The sequence below is a fragment of the Phacochoerus africanus genome, chromosome 10, assembly GCF_016906955.1.
Source record: "Phacochoerus africanus isolate WHEZ1 chromosome 10, ROS_Pafr_v1, whole genome shotgun sequence".
NCBI lineage: Eukaryota > Metazoa > Chordata > Mammalia > Artiodactyla > Suidae > Phacochoerus > Phacochoerus africanus.
Genome location: NC_062553.1, coordinates 42,299,983 through 42,317,452, shown reverse-complemented (window position 1 = coordinate 42,317,452; position 17,470 = coordinate 42,299,983). Strand labels below are relative to the sequence as shown.

Sequence of the window (17,470 nt, the reverse complement as noted above, 5' to 3'; positions counted from 1 at the left end):
TGTCTATAGATATACATTTTTGTATATGTAAAAACATTTGCTGCTCGAGAAGAAGTGGGGAATAAATGTGCACGTGAAGGCTCTAACAAGACTTCGATAAAAACCAAAATGTGGAAACCCACTGAGCTTCAAACTAACCCTCTCAAAGTTACTTTGGACCAGGGTTAATGAGAGATTTCATATGCTTGCTAGGACATACACACACAGGCACACACACCCACACAGTGACATATGCTCAAAGTCCTAATTGAGTAGGAATTAAAAAAAAAAAAAAATTGGTGGAGGGAAGGAAAGAAAAAAATCCTCTAGCTCCTGAGCAGAAGAAAGTAGTACCTCTGCCAGGTAGGAGAAACAACAAATGTGACAAACTCACGATAGCCACAGTGAATTAGACAGGTTTGGAAAGACAGAAGTGCTTTATCCTGCACAGTTTTGTTACACTCAAGAACTTCATGTTAATCCTAGGAGCAGGGCAGGCAATAGCCTAAAAAGGGCCATTAGAGCAGTATGAAGCTATAAAGAGAAGCAAGGAGTGGATGGGAGGGAGTTGGTAGACGCAGCAGTTAGGCATGGCTGGGGCGAATTGACGATGAAAAGGTCTGGAGCTGGGAAACTCAATTTACAAATGGACCGTGGCCAGGCCTCATATATTAAAATAGATATTCTGATCCCCCAGCTCTGCCACACAACTAGTCTGGGGAAGCCAACAACAAACCTCTGCAACAATTGGTCTCACATGGTGAAGTTTTGGTCAATTAGTGTCAGCCGCCCTCAATATTTGCCTATCCTTCCTTGATTCTAGTTCAAGGCCGTCCAGAGAAAGAAGCCATGTCTTGTTTGCCAAACCAGTCACACAGGAAGCCTCACTTCCAGGCAACCCACCACCAAATTTCCCAGACCCAATGACCCGCCATTACATTATACCTGCAGGTTTCTACCCCCGCCACACACACAGAGTTTTCACAACCACAACCACACCCCACATTGGTCCGCTGTCAAACACAGGTTGATGGTGGCCAACTCCCTCGCTCTCAGCAAGCTCTGAATAAATAGGCTTTGCTTTGTCCTCATTCGGATGGTCTCCACTCCTCCTGCAAAGTATTACTAATCAATGTAAAGGGGTATCTTGAGGCCAAAGGAATGGCTAAGCCAGAGCAGGAGCGAGTGGAGAGATATTCCACCATGTGTCTCATGAGTAAGATAAAACCTTGCCTAGGAGCCATGGTTTGACGCTGAGAACTTCGAAGAAAATCACACATATGGTACCCTGGAATTTACAGGGGAGACTGAGCGGTCAATTTCAAACTCTCAAGGATTTTAATTATAAATTGGCACTATTCTGCAGAACTGTAGATACACTAACAAGATTTGAATGGCTCTGGTGATAGTATAGGCTTATAATTTGTTAAGATCAGGCATGTTAGAATTCATCTCACATTTCGATATTATTGGTAGTGTGGAGAAAATTGTGGCATTCGGTACCCAACACCACTATTAAAAAAAAAAAAAAAGTATCCTGGAGTTCCCACCATGGCTCAGTGGTTAATGAATCCAACTAGGAACCATGAGGTTGTGGGTTTGATCCCTGGTCTTGCTCAGTGGGTTAAGGATCCGGCTTTGCCCTGAGCTGTGGTGTAGTTTGCAGATGCCGCTGGGAACCTGCATAGCTGTGGCTCTGGCATAGACCAGTGGCTACAGCTCCAATTAGACCTCTAGCTTGGAACCTCCAAATGCCATGGGAGCGGCCCTCAAAAGGCAAAAAGACAAAAAGACAAAAAAAAAAGTAACCAGAGTGAAATGTATTGAAGAAGTGATTATGTTTCTGTGAAATCACCTAAAAAACAACGAATATTCTCTTGCTATTATCTTTGAATAATATACTTTAAATACATTACAGCTACACAGTAATAAAGTTAGCCTGAAATCACTAGGTAAGTGAACACATAAGTATGTGGATACGTAACTGAGAACAAACAAAAGAATGTATGCTGCAAAGATATTTTAGATTCCAAACAGGATAGACAGAAGCTGCTTTCACTAAATATCCACAAAAAGAATTATTACACACACTGCAAGTAGAACTAAGTTTCCAAAGTGAAGAAAATTCAAATTAGGCTTAAGTCCATCATACACATATTTTGTGATAGGGGGATATACATTTATTATAATATATAAAACATAGCTATATTTTATTTCTTTGTATACTCATGATGTGATATATATTACCATTAAGGCAATCATGGTCTTTATTTTTCCTTGCTTTTTTTCTTTTAGGGTCCCATCTGAGGCATCTGGAAGTTCCCAGCCTTGGGGTCCAATTGGAGCTACAGCTGTCAGCCTACAGCACAGCTACATGGCCATGCCGGATCCCCGACCCACTGAGAAAGGCCAGGATCTGCATCCTCATGGATCATAGTCAGATTTGGTTCTTTGTTTTAACCTATTCCTGGAGAGTTAGAAGTGGGCTTTACTATATTTAAAACAGAAAAGCAGGCAAAGCTAATCGACACGATGGACATCGCCAATAGAGCTTACCCTTGGGAGGCTGGGAGGAAGGAACAGCACCTGGAAGCGGACACAAGGGGGTTGCTGGTTGTGTTCTAGTTCTTAACCTTGGTGCTGGGCTGTATGGGTGGATGGGCTGGTTTAATTTGTGAAAATTCCTTAGGTGGTATCCTCGTGTGTCTTTTCTGATATGTATTTTATGAGAAGATTCTTAAAGCCATCTACATTCTATGTCATTTGAAAACCCAGCAATTCTCTTGGCCTTCTTTTAGGACAGAGGGGTGGAAAAGCAGATGAAAGAGAGATCTCAAGGCTCAGTCTCCCCAAACTCTATGATTTTGTTCTTTTTGGAGCTGCACCTGAGGCATATGGAGGTTCCCAGTCTAGGGCTTGAATCAGAGAGCTGCAGCAGCCAGGGTACACCACAGCCACAGCAACTTGGGATCCCAAGCCTTGTCTGCAACATCCACCAGAGCTCACGGTAACCATGCATCCTTAACCCATTGAGCCAAGTCCGGATACATGCTCATGGATACTAGTCAGATTTCTTACCATTGAGCCACAATGGGAAGTTCCAAAAGTAATATTTTTTTAATATGTAAAGCAATGCATAATCTTCCTGTCCCTTTTCACATCTGCCTTTCTGTCCCCTTATATGGCTAGTGTCTCTTGTCCACCTGACCACAGGGATACCCCCAGGGGGGCTTGCTCCAAGTAATCCAGGAACTCTTCCTGATGTCTTCATCTGGCTAATGGTGCCAGGGTGAGGGTGCGGGTTCTGAGTGCACAGACCCCTTCTTAGTGACGGCCATGTAACCCAAAAGTCTTTCCCATCAAGAAGTAGAGTCAAGAGACCTGGCTTTGTCTCAGCACTGTCACTAGCTCACTGGGTAACCTTGAGGCAAGTTCCTTGACTTTGCTTGGCCCTCTTCCCCATTCCCACAAAAGTAGGTATTAGACTGGATGGTGTCTAGGGCCCTTTCCTAACAAGGCCAGGGATAGAACCAGCAAGTCTTCATGGTTACTAGCCAGATTGCTATTGGCTGAGCCACTGATGGGAACTCCTGATGGTGTTTTTAATCTGAAATCTGAAATCAATTGCATTGACTATTTGGCTTTGCAGTATAGGGTAAACATACTTGCTTCATTGCTTATTTATATAGAGAGACTACAAAAGAAGCTATTCATTGCTACTGATTTGATATAAGAGCCTTTAATGTTTATGAAAGTATTTGTTACTTTTAATAACACCCAATTAAACTCAAAAAAAGAGTTCTCATCATAACTCAGTGGTTAAAGATTCTGACTAGGAACCATGAGGTTGCAGGTTCTATCCCTGGCCTCAGCTCAGTGGTTAAGGATCCGGTGTTGCCATGAGGTGTGGTGTAGGTCACAGACATGGCTGAGATCCTGCATTGCTGTGGCTCTGGCATAGGTCAGGTGGCTACAGCTCCAATTAGACTCCCTACCCTGGAAGCCCCATAAGCCTCAGGCTTCGAGCCCTAGAAAAGACACAAAAGACAAAAAATAAATGAAGGAAATAAAATAAAAAGTCATACAAGAACATCTACAATACTCATTGGGGAGTAAGATGGCAGAGGAGTAAGAGGTCACTGCTCACCTTCCCCCACAAACACAACAAAAAACACATCTACATTTAAAATGACTGGCACAGAACATCAACTGCCTGCTGGCAGAAGGACTTAAAGCTCCAAAGTGGGCAGAAACTATAGGGGTGTGCTAAAGGGAATAAGGAGCTTGGCAAGAGTGAAGCCATCTTGCCGCCACCATCCATCTTGGTGAACTTAAGGTGACTCATGTGCGGGCTCTGAGAAGAACAAAGTCATTAGGACTTGGAAAACTCTGGACCCCAATTGTTCTAAGGAAATTCAGTAGTAATAGCCAGATTGTGCTTGAGGTTAATCATTAAAGTGACAATAGAAGGCATTCTTTAGAGCTATACACCTTCCTGTACCCTGCATGTAACTAGACATTAATGTAGCATGTTAGGCTCATAAGCAAGCACTATAAATGTATCCTCCCCCCTTTTGTCTGGGGTCTATGATTGGGAAGCAATTCCCTGGGGACCCACTGGCATAATAAAGCTGTTCTCCATCTTCCCTGACTGTCCTCTGAGGTGATTTCTGGGAGTTCTACAACAAAACTCTTGACATAACTGGGTATAGAACAAAAGAAAGAGAGAGAGAGAGAGAGAACTACTAATTGTAGTTCTTTTATATGACAACAGAAATGTTCATTTCTGAACCTATTTCCCAACGTGTAGTCCTAAGAAAGGAAAGTTTGATTTCCTTTGAGTTTCTGTTCTATGCCTTTGATTCATTTGTATAAAGAGCTTCTTAGATGGACAACTTAAAATTGACATTTAGAATTTGGGAATGTGTCTCAAATATAGGAGTTCTCACCACTCTGCTAGACCTCACTTTGATGTTATTCCACTTGTGGTGGTTGAGACAAGGAAATACAAAAACAGGGGGAATTTGAGGATATGATTATCCCAGAAGGACTTGTACTGATAATTAGTTGTTCCCAGGTTGCTCAATATGCCCTTAATCTGTATTTATGCAAAAAGTGTTAGCTCAGTGCCCAAAAGCTTTGATTATTTTACTGTATGTTAGTTCCAGATCTGAAAGTTATACATTCACAAACTTGAGGCAGAATAGTAACTCAGGGATGTCAGTGCAGGAGCATGAGCTTCAATGCATTCTTTGATATGGCCATTGATTAACATATATGGCCTAAGAGGCTCCAGGGAGTAATGTCTCCACAGGCCTTGTTTCATTGTAAGAAATGCCCATTCCCCATAGACTTTGTTTACCTATAGAAAACATGAATCTCTAGCCCACTCCTCAACTGATAAGAAAGGAATGAGAGGGGGAGTTCCATTGTATCTCAGTGGGTAACAAATCCAACTAGGAACCATGAGGACACAGGTTCAATCCTCTGGCCTTGCACTCAGCAGGTTAAGGATCCAACATTGCCTGAGCTATGGTGTAGGTCACAGATCTGGCATTGCTGGAGCTATGACATAGGCCTGCAGCTACAGCTCTCTTTAGACCCCTAGCCTGGGAACCTCCATATGCTACTGGTGTAGCTCTGGAAAAGACAAAAAGACAAAAAAAAAAAAAGGAATGAGAGGAATGGGGACTTATCTAAGGAAAGAAAAGGACAAAGAAAAGTACAAAACTTTGGGGACATTTCCAAGCCCAAAAGCCCTATTGGACAAGGACTGATATAGGTAATTGAACAAGGCCAATGAGAGAAAACCACATCTTTCTAGGACCCCTACATTGGTGCCCCTCCCCACGTTTAAGAGATAAAAATCCCTATAGGACACTAAAGAAGGGGGGCTCTTCTCCCCCCTCCCAGCAACTATGGGCGATATCTGCTTTCCTTTAATAAAGACTTTGCTTGCTTGGCTTGCTGCCTGTGTGTTCATGGAGATCATTCTTTGACTGACTTGAACAAGAACCTGATTCCAGTATCATCTTTCCAGGATCATCCTGACTAGATATTTTACTTTGTAAATATTCTAGAGTGGGAGAAGATAAACACTTAACCTCTATTTTGCCAAAAGAAAGGGTTGGGATTAATACAGAAGGAAGTTGAAAGAGAAAGTTCTGAAATCCTGAACCTTGTCTCCTTTTCACAGCTTATTCACAATGTCTTTTGGATGCAAGGTGGTTGTAAAAAGTACTGTAGTTCAATTTACATGCAAACGAAAGCTATTGTATGAAATGTGCTATTTCATTATTTAAATTGGATATTCCAAGGACACTAAATGATTTTTCTGGATGAATTATAATTCCTTTCCACAAGAGCATTTCAGTAGAGACATGAGCTTAACAATTATATTTGTTGAAAACAGGTATGTAGTTTTTTTATATAATTTACACAAACCAAAACCGCCCAATATTATTGAGTTCAGAATAAACTGTTCAGAATAAACAGTTCAGATGCATCTTATGGAACACAAGCCTACACTTTTACAAGTACAGATTCTCACAGTCACAGAAAAAGTTAAAAACCAGCCATACAATTGTCAGGTAATTACAGTGGTTATTCGATTTCTACTCAAACAACTTTAGCACTTTTTCAATAAAACACCCAGTGAACTTAGAGCTGCCTAGTGTCCTTATTTGCATAAGAAGGTTCTGACTTAGAACACTGCTGGGTACTACCTCTTTATTTCCATTGCTTCCTCCTCATTGGGGCATTTAAGACATGCATAAGCTTTGCTAGTACACTCTGCCACTGCAGATCTTTTACTTGATTCAAGATTGCCAGGGGAAAGGCAAAGATATTCTCAAAAAGTATAAAAACTTGACAAGGAGTGGCATGTATGCTAAAAGTGGTCATCCTGAACAAGTCCATGACAGTGAAGCTCCATCTGATTCACTGGCAAGGTCACGGGTGAGACCAAGAGTATCAAATTATGAGTCCTTTGAACTTTACCTCCTCTTGACTTGGTGATGGTTTTTATTATCTTTCTAATGAAAGTTCTTTGCAATTTCTAACAACAATTCCTTTAGGACACGAAGGAAAGGAAATGCTATAGAGTTTAATCAAGATGGTGAAGGGCAGGAATTCCCATCATAGCTCAGCAGCAAGGAATATGACTAGTATCCATGAGGCTGTGGGTTCCATCCTTGGCCTCCCTCGGTGGGTTAAGATCTGGCATTGCCATGAGCTGCGGTGAAGGTCACAGACACAGTCAAATCTAGCATTGCTGTGGCTGTGGTCCACATGTGTGGCCCTAACATGACCAAAAAAAGAAAAAGAAAAGAGGGTGAAGGGCATCAGAAGTAATGGTGTCACCCCAGTTTGAGGCCATGGAGCATGTAGAGAGAAGTGGAACCAAGGAAAAGTTGTAAATATGATTGGTTCTTTCAGGCCTTTCCAAACTCTGAAACCAGTGAAGGTTTTGGTTTCTTTGTTGCTGAACTGAAATGCAGAGACAGAGTTTTGGGTAAAGGAGAAATAGCTTTATTGCTTTGCCAGGCAAAGGAGGGCCACAGCAGGCTAATGCCTTAAAGACTGTAGCCTTCTCCCACCCCCTTGGAAAGACTTGCAAAGTGCATTTTATAGTAAAAAGGAGAAAAAGAGGTTTTCAGGATAGGAATCAGGATTGGGACAGACACGCAGTCTTCTTTCTTTGGGGGAATCCTAGTCATCAAAGAGGCAGTCAGGCTGATCTCAGCCTGATCATGACGGTGGTCTTCTGGGTTATTGCCTAGAATAACAGTACTTGTGAAAAGGGCATGTTGAGCAGAGATTAGAACAGACTAGGAAGTTCCTGAAAAAAATCATATGCTAATCATCTTTAACCCACAGGCAATTATGCTCAGGGTGCCTAATCTTAAGCTTATGGGTGATTGTGCTTAGGGTGTAACTAAGTCCAGGAGAAGGACAAGGAAGGACTCCAGGCTTCCACTTCAATACTGGAAGGCTTCCAGTATTCACTTCAAAAAGAAGGGGAAGGAGATATAACTTTTCTCTCAGGGGTATGAGGCACCTGCATTGCCATCACCATCTTCACTCTTCTTCCCTGAGTCAGTACTAGAATATGTGGGCACAACATTAAAGACTATGCCCAAAATGTCAGTAACCAAGATAAGTCACAACACTTTCAATGCCTTTTTCTTTGAGGGGAGGCTACACCTGTGGCTTGGGGAAACTCCACGGCCAGTGGTTGAACCATCACCATTACAGAGACAATGTTGCAACCTTGACCCCCATGCCACATGGGAACTCCTTAATGCTATTTTTGGAAAACAAATGAAAATCAAAATAATGCATGATGAACAAATAGCAAACTTTTAAATACATAGAGGGTGAGCAGAGCAATGTCAGAGCCTGAGGCCAAAGAAAGAAATTAAGAATTCTGGTTCTGTCAATAACTAGATCCTTGTTTTCACACATCATAGCCTGAATTCTGTCCTCTATTTCTACCCTTTGTTCTCCCTTCACCACATGCCTTCACTCCCCAAACTCCAGATCAATATCCATCTTCCATCCTGGGCTTCCATGAGGCCAGAGTGATCCTGGAGAGGATACACTGGATTCTAGCCATGGATTGTCTTTTTTTGTGTGTAGGGGCCACTACCCACAGCTTATGGAGGTTCCCAGGATAGGGGTCTAATGGAGCTGTTGCTGCCAGCCTATGCCAGAGCCACAGCAATGCCAGATCCAAGCTGCGTCTGTGGCCTACACCGCAGCTCACTGGCAACACCGGATCCTTAACCACAGCACAAGTGAGGAAGGCCAGGGATTGAACCCAGCAACCTCATGGTTCCTAGTGGGATTGACTTTCAGCTGGGCCACGACAGGAACTCCATGGATTCTTATTACTATCAACTCTCATCCTACTATAAAATAATATAATTGTATCCTGAGGAGTCTTGGCAAGAGACAGTGGGGTTGAGAATTGGAGGCTCTGGCCCCTGTCAACTGCTCTGTGCAGAAACGTCCCTATCAATGTCCTCCAGAATGATGTCATCTTATTGTACACTAAGAATCCACAAGAACTAACTGCAGCATCTCCTGACTTGACACTTTTAAGATGATTATGACACTGTTTTTTTTTTTTTTTGCAAGTTCTCACAATACCATATATCATCTATTTTGTGGCACTTGCTATGCAAGCAGCCATATAATATTCTTCAAAGCTTTCAACTCAGTATCAAGTAAGAGCAAAGATTATTTTGATATACAGACATTTCTCATTTTTTTCTACTTTCAATGTAACGTTTCCTGTGAGTTTGTGTTAGTATGTCAGTTTGCACACCATTTTCTTCTTTCCAGTGCACTCTACAAAGAGTTTTGTTTCACAACTCTGTTATGCTCTGACTAAATAGAACTTGTACAAACTGAGCCATGTCATGAAAATTTCAAATACTTCAAGTAAACCAAAGCAAAAATAATTCCAATTCTTCAGCATTTGGAACAAACGTTTTAATAAGATTCGCTTTGAAAAATAAAAAAAGTTCTAAAGTCGCAATCTGATTTTTTAAAAATAGTGTTTTCTGTTAAGTATTTCTATGTAATGATATTGTGAATGACCGTTATTCATATTGACATTTGTGGAGTTGTGTTCCTAGAGTGTCCTGAGCCTCATTCTTTGTTTATTCTTTATGTTTAATTTTGTTTTGAAAGTATACCTTTAGGGAATTCCTGCCATGGCTCAGAGGTAACAACCTCAAGTAGTATCTGAGGATGTGTGTTTGATCCCTGGTCTCACTCACTGGCTTAATGATCCAGCATGGCCTTGAGCTCTGGTGTAGGCCATAGAGGTAGCTCTGATCCGGCTTGCTGTGGCTGCGGTTGTAGGCTGGCAACTACAGCTCAGATTCAACCCCCTGGCCTGGGAAACTCTCCTAGGCAGTGGGGTGGGCTCTAAAAAATAAAAAAAGGCAACAACAACAAAGAAGTACACCTGTTAAAAAGGTAGAGAAGGAGGGAGGAAAGAAGAGGTTATGTCTCTGCAAAGTGCTTTCCCAAGAACTTTATGAAATTAGGTATCATTCTGATCATGCTGCCATTTCTAGATGAGGAAACAGGAGTGAAGAAAATGAGAGAAATCTACAATCCCACAGCTAAGTACATACAGTGGAATACAAAGCTGTGTGCCTTCCAAAATGTGTTCTTAAGCACTAGGGTGCAATAGGAGATATAAATCCTTATTGAAGCCACATATTTTATAATGGAATAAAAAAATATGTTTGTGACCCGCAAATGAAAAAGTGAGAAAAGCTTCTGCTCAATGGGTTTTGCTAATCAGGGAAGAGAGGGAATGCCAAAACTCTTGTTTCTTGACTCCTTGCAGTCAAGAAACAATAGTGCAGCCTTGAGAAATACTGGGTTCTGGTTCCTGCTCAAGGACTGTACATAACTGAGTGTTTCCAGCTCTTCAGCAGGAACTAAGGTCCCCACCCATGTAGAGGATGGTAACCTCAGATGAGCAAAAGACTTCTCTCAAGCTTGTTACCAACCGATGGAAGAAAGTCATCCACCCTAGAGCCCTCGCCCCAATCTTTTGCCTGTAAGGAACTTCTCCCCCAAACCATTGAGGAGTTCTGGGGGTTTTGAGTACCAGAAACTCATTCTCCTTGCTTAGCCCTGGAATAAATCTTTCACTGCTCCAAACTGCAATGCTTGTTGTTTGTCCTCACTGTGTGTTCTGTTAACATCTCCTCTTGGAGGCAGCATAGAGATCCCCACTTCAGCTTACTTAACCAGAACACTTTGTATTTCTCTGTATGTACAACTCCCACTCCATTCAACAAGTTTGCATCCATTCCCTCCCAAGTCTCTCTCATCTCATTTCAAGCACCTTTGGAAAGTACTATTTACTAATTTTTTTAAAGAGAAAAAATACCTGCATACAATAAATTTCCTTCTTTTATTATTATATTTAAGCAGAACATTTTAACTATTCTGAAAATAACCATATCAGAAAAAAACTCGGCTTTTTCCCTTTTATTTTCCAGGTGGCAAAGTAAGTCCGTATGTTTTAGGGTTTTTTGTTTTTGTTTTTTAAGCTTTACAAATCCACAAAACAAAGTGGGATGTTTAGTCTTGTTCCCTCTAAATCTCATTTCTGTGGGATACAGAAATAGGCATTCTTAGATATAGCAAGTATGCATACCTATATGAGCACAGACACGTCTCTGTGTCCCCACACATACATGTTTCACACTACATGTTAAAGGTTTGTGGGTGTCATTGCAGGTCTTTCCGTGTATGCACAAAGGGGAAGGAGAGGAAGAGCAACGTGCTAAAACAAGGGGAAGCAGCCAGACCTCAAGACCAATAAGCATCTCAGAGAGCAACACACATAAAAAATATTCCATTCCTCAGTAATTAAATCACTGATACATGTAGAACACTTTCAGTTCTTACAGAGGAGGGGTAAGGACAAAAGCAAGATAACTTCTGAAGTCATCTTGTAGGGAAGACAATGGTAATTCTTAAAAGCAATGGGTCCAGAGGAAGAATTCACTGCAAGATAATGACTCAGCAGGTGGCTGGCTCCATCCTGCCTCAATTCAGCTGAAGCCTGCCCAGCAGGGCCAGATCTTCAGGATTCAGGGTCACAGGGGATTGGGCTTCTGTCTTAAGGAGTTTTGTACATCCAAACTCTGATAGGGACTCCCATTTTGTACCATGGAATATATACAAATTAAAACCACACACTCACCCCACAGTACAAGAACAAACAAGAAGAAGGGAAGCTGCTGCCACCAGCAATTCAGAAGGTTTAGGAACCACAGCTTGTAACCTACCTGCTAAGGATTCTCTCACTCAACACCTGTATATTCCTGCCAATGAGGCACAACTCCTTGGACCTCTTAAAGGCACCAAATGACTATCTCCTGAACTGGAGGCAGTCATCCTTTTGTTTTGTTTTTAATTTTTAAATTATAGTTGATTTACAATGTTCTGTCAACTTCTGCTGTACCGCAAAGTGACCCAGTCATATATATATATGTACATGTGTTCATTTTCTCATATTATCCTCCATCATGTTCCTCACAAGCGATTGACTATAGTTACGTGTGCTATACGACAGGACCTCATCGCTTGCCTGTCACCCTTTCAAAATTCAAATATTATGTACATGACAGACTGCATCAAGGGGTTAAAAATGCTTCACTGGATGTCCTTTGCAGTGATGAGATAAAGCCCACATTCCTAACTTCTGCCTTAAGGAGTCTGGCCACAGCAGCTCCTGGCCAGTCAATTTCCGGCCTCCCACAAGGCCGCCTTCACCTGTTCTGCTTCCTGCACCTGCCCTGCTCCCCCCAGGGGCCACACCAAGGTCCTGGTCCCTTGGAGCGCCAAGTTCCTCTCATTTGCAGTGCCTGCATCACTGGCTTCCTAGGACCCCTTTTATACCCTCGGATCACTTCCTCAGGAGCTGGAAGCCAGGGGAGTTCTTGGGTGGGGCCCAAATCTGTAGGGCGGGGGGGCAGGTCCACCACCCACCCTTCCACGCTCCCAGGCAGGGCCAATAGGATCCTCTTCCCTAAGGGCAAAGAACTGCCCCTCAGGGCACTTCTCACCCCCTGAACCCCCGGAAGTAGAGTCGGTGAGAAGCAGGAGGTGATGTTGACGCTTCCCCCACCCCACCACCACCTTAGTTGGATCCTCAATTTACTGCAGTTCCGGTCGTGGTGCAGTGGTTAACGAATCCGACTAGGAACCATGAGGTGGCGGGTTCGGTCCCTGCCCTTGCTCAGTGGGTTAACGATCCGGCGTTGCCGTGAGCTGTGGTGTAGGTTGCAGACGCGGCTCGGATCCCGCGTTGCTGTGGCTCTGGCGTAGGCCGGTGCTACAGCTCCGATTCGACCCCTAGCCTGGGAACCTCCATATGCCGCGGGAGCGGCCCAAAAAATAGCAAAAAAAAAAAAAAAATTTACTCAGGCACTCAAAGCAATAATGAAGGATAATGCTGCTCCGGACTTGCATGCTCTTCAAAAGCCTACTTAGTTTCGATCTCTTCAGAAACGCCCCCTCCCCACCCCCCCGGCTCCGGGCCCTCTTCCGGCCCGCCTCTGTCCGAGAGCGAGCACAGGCCGGCCCTGCCCACTTCCGGCTGGAGGGGGAACTGCCAATCACTGCGCAAAGACCTCGCAGTGCATCCCGGGACCTCCGCTGGGTTCTTTGTCCCTCACGCCCTGGTAGTTCCCGCCCCTGGGCCTGCGGGCTGTGCCTCTGCACTTGAGCGTTTTTCGGGAGGAAGGGCCTGGGGTTTATTTGACCTGGGCCTCGTGGCATTTCCCTGGGTCTCCCCAGCCTGTGGGGCCCTGAGTGGGGATCGGCACTAGGTGAGTGAGATAGTCCGGTGGCCCACAGCTTTGGGAATGCTGTTCCATGTAGGGAAAGGGCGGCGGGGAGGTTGGCCAGCCGATCCTACACTGCCTGCCTTGCCGGGCCTGTTCAGCTTTGTTTTCCGCAGACCAGGGGTCCCCAGGCCTGCAGTGTCGACTGGCAACATGAAAACTGGGCATGTGGCCCTGCAGACTTCCCAAGTATTTAGGATACAAGCCGAGGTTGGAGAGTTACCTTCTGAAGGTAATTAAGGACCAATAGATGGTTTTTAGTTGGAAGATAATCCTACTAGAAAATGCCTTTCATACAGGGAGAGACGTGGGTAACTTGAATTGGGGCAGAAGCAGTGACTGCCAAGCTGGTTCTGTGCACTTCATGGTTGGTTTACCTAATGACCTGGTTCTGACTCGTTGGGCAGAATGGTTTTAGGGTGTGCTTGGGAAAAGGGGGCACAGGAACACCTGGAGTGCTTGAGCGCTTTGTTACTTTCCTTGCATTGTACTAGAATCCTTTTTATTGTGTTTTTTTATTTTTTGTGTTTTGCTTCTTTAGGGCTGCACCTGAAACATTTTTTTTTCTTTTTTGTGTTTTTGTCCTTTTTAGAATCCCTTTTAAATATATCCGTTCCGGAGATACCATCGTGATTGAGCGGTCCCTGAACCTGTCTAGTATCCATGAGGATGCCGGTTCCATCCCTGGCCTTGAGGTTCCTAAGGTTCTGGGGTAGCTGTCGTGCTGGTTGCAGATGTGTCTTGGATCCAGCATTGTGTGGCTTGGCTGTGGCATAGGTTGGTGGCTACAGCTCCTGTTCCACCCCTGGCTTGGGAACCTCCAGTACCGGAGGTGCGGCCTTAAAAAAAAATAAAATAAAATCCAGTCTTAAAGGTTTTTTTTTTTTTTTTTTTTTTTTTCCTTTTAATGCTCTGCCATTTATTGGCTGTGTGAAATTGGCGCCAGGACTTTTTTTTTTTTTTCTTTTTAGGGCTGCTCTGGCGGTGTATGAAATTTCCTAGGCTAGGAGTCGAATTGGAGCTCAGCTTCGGGCCTGCATTTCAGCCGCAACAACACAGGATCCAAGCCTCTTCTCCCTGGATCATAGCTCATGGCAATGCTTAATCCTTAATCCTCTGAGGGAGCCCAAGGAGAGCCCACATCCTCATGGATACTAGTTGGGTTGGTTACTGCTGAGCCACAATGTGAGTCCAGGGCAAGATTTTTATTTTTCTTTCTTTCTTTCTCTCTCTCTCTTCTCTTCTTTCTTTCGCTTTTTAGGGCCACACCCCTGGCATATAGAGGTTCCCAGGCTCAGGGTCAAATCAGAGCTACAAGTGGTGCCCTTCACCACTGCCACAGCAATGCCAGAACCGAGCAACATGTGGGACCTCCACAACAGCTCTCAGCAATGCCAGATCCTTAAGCCACTGAGCAAAGCCAGGGATTGAATGTGCACTTTTGTTGAACCTGCAACCTCATGGTTGCTAGTTGGATTTGTTTCACCTGTGCCACCACGGGAACTCCCAGGGCAAGACTCTTAAAACATGCATCAGCTTTCATTCTCTGATCTCTGGCCTCTCACTTCAACCTCCCCCCAAGTCCCATTCATTCCCCATCTTCCCTTAGCCTACTCACAGGTAACCATTTGAAAGTACTGAAGTTTGAAAATCAGTGAAGCCTTAGTCCTTAGCTCTTATGTAACAAGTAGTATTGGTGGGAAGGGAGATTGGCTTGGAAAGAACTGTGTAAGTAAGTGCCTTCTGAGGATTTGGGCAGCTTTTCTGAGACAGTAGCCTTTAGGTTAAATATCAGTGCGTTTTTTTGGTTGTTTTTTTCCTAAGAGTGTTTGAGGGGTTTTTTTGTTTGTTTGTTTTGTTTAGGCATGTGTAAGCTCTCAGGCCAGGTGTGGAACCTGCACCATAGCAGTGACCTGAGCCGCAGCAGTGACAATGCTAGATCCTAGGCCACCAGGGCACTCCAGCTTTTGAGGTTTTATGAGATAGTCTCAAGTTGTATTGTCAATGTGTTAAATGCCAGGTGCTATGACATGTGCCCTCCATTCTTGAGAACTGAATCCCAGAAGTTAATCTGGCAAGGACATCTAGCTAGTTAAGTGGTCCACTTGGAGGCAGACCTAGTTCTGTCAGGTTTGGCTACCTCTCGATTTGTGTTTTGTCTGTTCTCACTGACAAAACTCACTAATGCTGGAGTGAATAAGCTCTTGTATTTCCCTTAAACTTTTTTTTTGCATATGTCATGAAGTGTGAATAAATGTGAACCTATCAAACATGACAAAGAGAAGGCACTTTGAGATGGAAGCAGAGGGAAGGCTAGGATGCAGTGGGCGTATGAAGGGGCAGTAGGCAGTCTAGTTGCATGATAGTTGGCTTTTGGCTTTCTAAATGAAGGTCTTCCAACTGAGTAGAAATCTCTACTTTTATAAAGTCCGCAGTGTTCCTTGTTTGTCTTTCTGGTCTGCCTTTTTGTGCTGTGTGTGAACACTGAAAGCTCATGGTGATTTTCTTCTGTATAGTATACTTTTAATAGGTTTGCATTGAAAAGTGTCTGTGAGTACTTGCGTGTTAATTGTGTGTGAGCTGTAAAGTTGTGCCTATGTTCATTTCATGCCCAATGGTCACCAAGGAATCATTCCTTAACTCTTTTTGGAGAAGTGGTGGGATATTGTCTCCATTTCAGTGTGACTATCTGAAATGGAAGGTTTTCATGCATTCCACCAGGAGGGGGCGGTGTGTCCAGTCACACAGAGGTGGGATTGAGGCCTATACTTTCCACAGAGGGGAGGTGAGGTGGGGTCTGACAGGCTTTCTTCTGTAACCCAGGGTGCCTACAGGGGCTTGGCGGTGGCGGGGGGCTATGCAGGCAGCTGGGAGGGATTGTGTCTGCTCTGGATCCCCCTGGGTGCCAGGTGGTACCTGTCAGCCCCCCTCTCTTCTATCAATGCTCCATCATCTTTGGATTCATGGGGGTTTTGGCTTCAGGACCTCAGGGGGCTGTGTCTGTGCAGACAGGAGCTGGGTTTCCTGACAACGGAGGTGACCCTGGGAGGACAACGTAAGGAGAACTGAGGAAACATGGGGAGATGCTTCCTAGGTGGGACAGAGTTCCGAGGGTGTCTGTCTTCAGGGGATACAAGAGGGGCTCCATGTGGAAAACTGGGTTTTTGGTTGGATTTGTGTGCAGTAGAGAAATCATGTGGTAGGTGGAGGCCAGGTTTCCTGGCACCGTTTCCAGTGGAGGCTGTCCTTCCCTGTGGTGTGTCCTTGTCCCCTTGTCCAAAGTTAACTGACCCCACCATGAGGATTTAGTTCTGGCTCACTGGTGTTCCTCTCCTCTGGGCAGCCGTTTTGCTGCCAGCGCCACCCTGTGTTGGTGACTGAAGCTTCACCGTATAGTTTGAAGTGAGGGGGAGAGATGCCTGCAGCCTGGTTCTCTCTGAGGATCCCTTTGGCTCTTTTTGGGTTCCACACAAAGAACAGAAGGATTTTTCTCTTTGATGGAAACAGCTTCATGCGCCTTGGTCTCTGAAGATGGAGGCTCCGTTACTTGCAACAGGTGGTCACACAGCAGAAACTTTTATGAATCCTTGTGGCCGTGGGAAGGAAGGGGGATGAAAAGGCCTAAGGACTCAGGGTCATTTTGGAAGAATTCCTTAGAACAAAACTTCATACAACCTTGATGCAATTCCATGACCAGTATTAAGAAATAGCATCAAGATGTGTGCCTCCCCAGAGACAGCTGTCTGTTGTTCCTCAGGAAGCATCAGTGTTGTTTCATTAAGAGCTCCAGAGGATTGTAAGGTGAGGCCAAGGAGGTGAGCATGTGAGCTCCTGCATGTGTTTTGTGGGAGTTCCGAGCAAGCTTTAGCCCAAAGAGAGGCAAGAGAGTCTGCCCCATAGGGCTTTAGAAGGGAAAAGTCAGTGCGGCCCCATACCTTAGGTGAGCCGAATGTTGGGGATATCTGTATGGGGATGAACACATGTATCCAAGCAGGAACAACTCACTTTGTTCTCCATGTAGGAAGGGACTGTTCCTGAATCTTTTCTGAGACAAAGTCTGGAGAGCTTGGCCTTTTCAACATTTCAAAGTTGGCCTTGGTCAT

The 17,470-nt window shown here is 44.3% G+C and overlaps 1 long non-coding RNA gene across 2 annotated transcripts; it reads left to right on the top strand.

Annotated features, from left to right (window-relative positions):
- Positions 1-13,133: 13,133 nt before the first annotated feature.
- On the top strand, positions 13,134-14,144 carry LOC125137667 (uncharacterized). Of its 2 annotated transcripts, none has more exons than XR_007137472.1 (3): positions 13,134-13,352; positions 13,469-13,599; positions 13,960-14,144. It is a non-coding gene; the product is annotated as an uncharacterized LOC125137667 (long non-coding RNA). The 2 variants fall into 2 exon arrangements; XR_007137471.1 differs by having other exon boundaries at positions 13,135-13,352; positions 13,484-13,599.
- Positions 14,145-17,470: the final 3,326 nt, after the last annotated feature.